Raw genomic sequence first — 6,531 nt, 5'->3', positions numbered from 1 at the left:
TATCGATGTTGGACATACCTGGACATTCCAAAATTCAAAATGCTCACTTTGCAGCAGCTTCTGCCCATGCTGGGCAAGAATGCTTGGCTGGTGACTTTAGATGTAAAAGAGGCATACCTGCATGTCCCAATAAGACAGTCGTGCAGAAGATACCTCAGATTCAAGGCTGGCTTAATGCATTACCAATTCTCTGCACTGCCCTTTGGCTTATCTACTGCGCCCAAGGTCTTTACAAAGTGCCTGGCACCAGTAATCGCATTTTGCAGACAAGTCAAATATATCCTTACTTGGATGACTGTCTCATTCAAGCAGAGAACAAGGACACACTTCTACGACACCTGGCATTTGTGAAAAGGCTTCTAACATGCCAAGGGTACACAATAAACTAAAATAAATCACAACTGGTACCCTCTCAAAGGATAACATTCCTGGGTGCAAGCTTGAATACAACTGCCCAGATGGCTTACCTCATGCCAGACAAACAAAGGCAACTGACTACTTACTTCAAACTGATGGCAACAAAAATCCAGTCTTCTGCAAGACAAATTCTGCAGGCTCTGGGCTTCATGGCATCCTGTATCCTACTAATTCCATATGCAAGACTGCATATGAGGAAACTTCAATGGTACCTAAAAAGTTTATGGAGTCAACATTCACACAGTCTGGGAACAATGATTCCTCTCATTCCCTGCCTGCAACAGGAGTTTCTATGGTGGGCAAAGGCCTGTCACCAAAACATGGGATGGCCCTTCACTCTACCCCCTGCCAGCCAAACCTTAACAGACGTATCAGATTATGCCTGGGGGGCCCACATGGCAGGAAGATGCATTCAGGGCATATGGGCACCAGATCAAATGCATCTACACATCAATCAGAAAGAGATGCTATCTGTTCAAAATGCCCTAACAGCCTTCAAGGACTTACTTCATCCAGGACAACTACTGATAAAGATGGACAAACACCACAGTCATGTGGTATATAAACAAGCAAGGGGGCACACACTCATACCCCCTTTGCAGATTAGCCATGGCAGTGTGGGACACAGCTTTTGAATACATCTTCAAGCTCAATTCCTGCCAGGAAAACAAAACACTCTGGCATACGATTTAATCCGAAACCGTATGGATCCTCAAGTGGAAACTAAATCCACAAGTCTTCAGCATGATAACAGAGAAATGGGGGAGCCCAGACATAGATCTATTTGCCTCTCCTCAAAATTATCAACTGAAAAGATTCTGCACCAGAACTTATCACAGACAAGCATGGAAAGTGGACGCCCTATCCTTCAGTTGGAAAAACCTGTCAGCTTACACCTTTCCTCCTCTGCCTCTTCTACCAAAGGTCCTCCTAAAAGTCAGACAAGAGAAGCCAAAGATGATATTAATTGCCCCGGACTGGCCCCACCAATACTGGTACCCAATCCTAGGGAACTTGTCTCAATACCCAGCTTGGACCTTGCCTCAAAAACCACAACTACTTTCCCAGCAAAATAATCAGATCCTGCACAATCAATTACAGACTCTGAACCTGGCAGCATGGCTAATCCTGTAATCATACAAACAACACCTCTCAGTAAAGCTGTGATGGATGTCATTTTGGAAGCCAGAAGGCCTAGTACTAGAAAATCTTATGCTGGCAAATGGAAGAGATTCTGTGCTTGGAATCAAGCACAAGGAACTGATACAGCAGTACCACATATTCCTCAGATATTACAATACTTAACTGAGATGCTTGACAAAGGCCTAGCTTTCTCTTCAATCAAAATCCACACCTCTGCCATTTCGGCTCATTACAGTACAGAGCCACCAATCTTTTCTCATCCTCTATTAAAGCAGTATCTTAGAGGAGTCAAAAATTTAAGGCCTCCTAGAAGATCACCATTACCTGCGTGGGACCTCAATTATGTGTTGGAAAAGCTCACCTTGCCTCCATTTGAACCAGCTGCTACCGCTGATATAAAGTTCTTATCATGGAAGACAGCTCTGCTACTAGCAATTACTTCAGCAAGAAGAGTTTCAGAGCTACAGGCCCTCATGGCTGTAGAGCCTTTTATCATATTTTACCCAGACAGGGTGTCTCTGAGGACAAATCCTACTTTTTTACCTAAGGCCATTTCCAGTGTGGCTCTTAACCAAACAATTCATCTGCCAACTTTTTATCCAAATCAGCAGAACAAAGGGGAGAGAATTCTGCATTCCTTGGATGTACACAGACAGCTAAGATTCTACTTGAGCAGGACTAAAGCTCTAAGAAAAACTGAGCAATTACTAGTGTCATATGTTGCATGGTCAGAAGGAAAGGCTATTTCAAAGCAGACCGTTTCAAAGTGGATAAGCCATTGTATCTGTTTCTGCTACTTACACCATGGCAAACCTGTGCCCAAGGGCATTAGATCTCTCTCCACCAGAGCTGCAGCTACTTCAGCAGCCTTTCTCAGTGGAATACCAACCAAGGACATTCTAGAGGCTGCTACTTGGAGTTCTGTTCACACCTTTACAAAGCATTACCATTTGCCACTGTACTCTAAGTCCAGGTCAGGCTTTGCTACTGCAGTGCTGCAGGGCCTTATAGCCTCACTTAATGCTGTTTAGCTCCAGCCTCCCAACCATAGCTTTGGGATTCTACCCAAATGTAATGACTGGCAACAGTGAAACACGAAGAACATAGTACAGTTGTGTACACTTAGCATAAATGTAGATGTTCGAGTGTATTCACTGTTGCAGTCCAGGTTACCCTCCCGCCATCCCCCAGTCATTCTACAGTTTATCTTTCCTTCTCTATCTTCTACAACCTATGTGGTGTATTTGCTTGTAGATGAAGGTGAAGTTTATATTGATGCATGTATATATATATATATATATATATATATATATATATAAATTTATATTATTGCTACCTTTTTGGGGGCACCTGACATCGGGGGCTAGAAAAACTAAAGAAAATGGTGTCGGCTGCATGTTTTATACCCCTGATGACCTGACATCATGGAAGAGAAGACAGCAACCGATGCAGGACCCAAGACTTTGGAATTCAGGCTGACTGAGGGCAACCTGCCAGCAGATTACCCAAATGTAATGACTGCAACAGTGAAATACACTCTAACATCTACATTTATGGTAAGTGTACACAACTGTACTTTATACATAAAAGGTGGTAACTATAAATAAGAAAATGATGCTTTCTGTAATATCTTTCAATCGGAATGGTCTTGCAATTACAAAAAAGAAAGCGTAATGAACTATATTAAAAACTTAGTGCAAATAGCTGGAAAGAACTGAACATGTGAATTTGATAAAGGTTTTCAGGATGGTTATTCAGCGTAACATCTGGGGCAAAGAAAAAGAGGAATACTTATATTAATTGCAAAAGGACTCCAGTAGTGATGGAGGAAAAAGAAGATAATGGAAGATACATAGTACTAAGGGGCTACTGACAAGGGAGGAGGGTTATACTGGCATGCATTTACATTCCACCTAAAACTGCTGTAAATGGAGTTTAAGAAAATTCTGGGAGAAATCAGCTTTCAGTAAGGAATATTACTTACAGGTGGAGACTGGAATTTGGCTTGCAACAGTGAAGATGTATTTGGGGACCTAGAAAGGAAAATATAATAAAGGAGGGTAGATTTTTGAAGAATTTTATGAAAATGTTTGGCATGGAAAATGTGAATTCAGTACTACGACTTCAGGGTGAATTTACATATTCTCCAAGATAGAAAATCTGGGCTAGGCTAGATGGCATTTATATCTCACAGGAACATGTGCATTTAATTGAAGGTCTTGAAACACACCCAATAGCTATTTCAGATCATGCGCCCATAGTAACTAAAATAAAAAGGTAATGAAATAAAAATGAGACACTGGCGCTTTCCCACTTTTTGACTGAAAAAAAGGAATTTAAGGAATGGGTTTTGGAATAAACTCAGGAGCTACTAGAGAAGATAGAAATTTCTTCTGAAAATAAAGCTAGGGAGTGGGATAAAGCTAAAGTGGAGTTTAAAACTAGGGTGGAGATGAGGGAAAGGGAGATATGGCTAAGAAGTAAGAATTATTTAGAGGGACTGACAAATAATGGATGAGTTTAGAAATATTGCTCTCAAGCAACTGTTTTTTGATGATAATTCTAGAGTACAAAACTGTTAACACAACCACTCAGGCAACAGAAAGTGGAAAGGGCTGTCACTAAGCTTAGGGAGCCTATAACAAAGAAGATAAGAAATCCTGTAGAAGTGTTAAAAATATTTCGAAAATTTTATGAAAGTTTGTATAAACCAGAGAAATATGGAAATTAAGAAAAGGTGCAAATGGAAATGTTTATGAAAGAATTAAATATGCCAAGGACAGAGGTAGATGAGGTTCAGTTGCTAACAGGATAGGAAGCGATGAGATAAAAATGGCAATGCAAAACCAGTCTACAGGAAAGTCCCCAGGAATAGATTATATTCCTGTGGGAGCTTTTGGAGGCTGGGAGGGAAAAAAACTAATAAAGATGTGGAAGGTTTTGTTTAACAGTACTTTAAGAAGAGAAGTACCCGCATCCTTGAAGAAGGAGGTGGTAATGGTAATACCTAAAGAGGGTAAAGATCCATCAGATCCAGCTTCATAAAGGACCATTTCAATACTAAACCATGATTGTAAAGTGTTTGTCTATAATGGCTAAAAGAATGACAAAAGTGATACCAAAATTGAGATGTGGATCAGTGTGGTTTTGCGGAGAGGAGGCACACATTTGACAGTATTAACAGAACATTGGTGATCCAGAGGGAAGCACAATGTAAGAAAATACCACTGTTACTGTTGGGTCTTGATGCAGAGAAAACATTTTAAAGTAACCTGGGACTTCATGAGCAGGGCAATGGGAACATTTGCTTTCCCTGATGGTTATAAGGTTGATTAGGAGTATGTATGAGGGATCAGAGGTGAAAATTAAAGTAGGTGGGGTCCCCTCTGATAACTTCTGCTTGAGTAGAGGAATCAGGCAGGGTTGTCCACTTTCCCTTTTGTTGTTTGCATTATATTTAGAACCATTGGCAAAGAAAATAAGGATATGGCAGTCAAGAAAAGCTGGCTTTATTTGCATGTATTATTTTATACATGACAAAACCAGAAAGAGACATTACAGTGTTGTGGAACATTTTAAGATAATTTCATATCATTTTGGCATACAAAATTAATGAAGCTAAAACAAAGGCAATAACGATAAATTATGTACCCACACACAAATTAGTCCAACAATATCCATATTTATGGGGACATGATAAAATGAAGTATTTAGGAGTATAGATTAGAAATGACTCTGTTGTGGCAGCAAAGGATATGTGAGAAGAGACTAGATGGAAGATAACACAAACATTGAGAAACTGGAAGCTTTGTTATATGGGTATGGGTACTAAGATATAAGCAATTAAAATGTTTTCAGTCCCTTTATTGTTATACACAGGTCAGGCATATTTTTATCAACCAGAGGAAAAGCTGTGGATAGCAATTAAATAAAGAGTTGAAGGATTTTATATGTGAATGGAAGACAGCAAGGGTCAAGTGGGATAAGCTGATTCTACCAATAGAATAAGGTGGACTAGGATTACCTAATTTGGTGAGGGGGTATTTTAGAGCAACCTAGATAAGGCTCTTATAAATAGCACAAGCAGACAGCTATAATTCAAAGTGGAAAGGAATGATGATACGGAGGAGCTTAAGAAATAAGGAGAGAGTGGGACTTTGGATGCAGACTCTTAAGGAGAACAAAAAAAAATCATACAGAGCTTTATATTTATAAAATAGGGAGTATTCTAAGAACAAAACCAGGATGAGAATAGATAAGAGATTCTGTCGATAGGGATGACTGTGGTTAGGGGTACAGATATTAGGCAAGAGAGGGCTGGATTTTATTGGAGAAAACTGGTGAAGGAACCAAGTTATTGGGAGCAGATAATTAGAAAGGAAAAGGTAATAGAATGGGAAGAGGCAAAGTATTTATTTTGACTGCATGTTAGAGATTGCCTTCCCTATCAAGGATTGAAATCAGAGTATAGGCAAAGAGAAATAAGGGGGGGGGGGTCCAAAATGAAAGATCAGCACTGGTAGAGTTTTTTTTTATAGAATCTAGAACAGAGGCTGCCATTAATAATTTGTAGAGCTTATAAAATATTGCATAGTTATAAGAATCAACCAGAGGAGCTTTAAAAGGATTGGGAAGAGAGATTGGATAAGCAATTCACAAAGAGGCAATGGAGGATATATGTACATCTCCCAGATATGCAACAAAGTCTAAAGTATTTAGGGCTTTTGCCTGGAAGTGTTTACATGGGTGTTTTTTATACCCAAAGTAGACTCCAGATAATTTTTCCTCAGGTGGATAGCAAATGCCGGAAGTGTGATGGGCAAGAAAGAGGTGGCTGGGAACATATTTTTGGGAGTGTAATGAGCTGGCAGACTTTAGGGATCCCCTGGGAACTGCTCTGTCAGAGATGCTGGGTGAGTGGATTGGATTGACTGGGGAGATTATTTTTTGAGCTATGATACAGAATCGGAA

The sequence above is a fragment of the Protopterus annectens genome, chromosome 8.part0 (genome assembly GCF_019279795.1).
Source record: "Protopterus annectens isolate FY-2018-M chromosome 8.part0, PAN1.0, whole genome shotgun sequence".
NCBI lineage: Eukaryota > Metazoa > Chordata > Ceratodontiformes > Protopteridae > Protopterus > Protopterus annectens.
The sequence above is the reverse complement of the archived record's forward strand: the minus strand, read 5'-3'. Positions refer to the sequence as shown.